Source organism: Mandrillus leucophaeus, unplaced genomic scaffold (genome assembly GCF_000951045.1).
Source record: "Mandrillus leucophaeus isolate KB7577 unplaced genomic scaffold, Mleu.le_1.0 Scaffold630, whole genome shotgun sequence".
NCBI lineage: Eukaryota > Metazoa > Chordata > Mammalia > Primates > Cercopithecidae > Mandrillus > Mandrillus leucophaeus.
In genome coordinates this window covers 94,832-95,731 of record NW_012106809.1, presented here as the reverse complement: position 1 = coordinate 95,731, position 900 = coordinate 94,832, and the positions used below count along the sequence as shown (strand labels likewise).

At 43.2% G+C, this 900-nt stretch overlaps 1 long non-coding RNA gene across 1 annotated transcript in view; it reads left to right on the top strand.

Moving 5' to 3' along the window:
* LOC105554152 overlaps positions 1 to 273 on the top strand; it is a 7,773-nt gene extending 7,500 nt beyond the window's left edge. The window contains exon 2 of the long non-coding RNA XR_001008283.1: positions 53 to 273. This is a non-coding gene — a long non-coding RNA (uncharacterized LOC105554152). The remainder of the gene's footprint in view (positions 1 to 52) is intronic.
* The last annotated feature ends 627 nt before the right edge of the window (positions 274 to 900 follow it).

Sequence of the window (900 nt, the reverse complement as noted above, 5' to 3'; positions counted from 1 at the left end):
CTCCGTGGTGCTCAGATGCAGTGAAATCATGAGGCAACAAACCCATGGCTAGGTAAACAGAGAACTCCATTTCAGCAAATGTTTCAGATGTTCCTGCTTGCCTGGTAATGTTCTAGCCTTACCCCAGCCTTAATCTTTTAAAATGTATATTTTCCCTGGTGTTGATTTTAAAATAATTTGTATGTATTTATTACACTGGGTTTGTTGCAGTAAGCCACCTCGAAGGTTGCTGTAGAATTAAAGTAAGCAAATAAATGTGTGGTTCTCCATGGAGTTACTAACTCTAAAAAAAAAAAAAAAGTCCAAATGTCCATTCCCAACTCAGCTTCAAGGAAAGTCCCCTCTAGAGTTCACAGGGTAGAAATTCCTCTTGATGGCAGCTTCAGAAGGTAAGAAAGGAACTCTTCCTCCACAATGCCTGACCCATCTTTGGGTTTTAGGCATTGGCCGACTGATAAAGGCAACACTGAGAGTACGAAGAATGTATAGTGTCTCACGTGTGTCCGTATGAAGAGACCACCAAACAGGCTTTGTGTGAGCAACAAGGCTGTTTATTTCACCTGGGTGCAGGCGGGCTGAGTCCGAAAAAGGAGTCAGCAAAAGGTGGTGGATTATCATTAGTTCTTATAGGTTTGGGGATAGACGGTGGAGTTAAAAGCAATGTTTTGGGGGCAGAGGGTGGATCTCACAAAGTACATTCTCAAGGGTGGGGAGAATTATAAAGAACCTTCTTAAGGGTAGGAGAGATTACAAAGTACACTGATCAGTTAGGGTGGGGCAGAAACAAATCACAATGGTGGAATTTCATCAGTTAAGGCTATTTTCACTTCTGTGGATCTTCAGTTGCTTCAGTGAAGGGGTGGCCTGCCCCTCCACACCTGTGGGTGTTTCTCGTTAGGT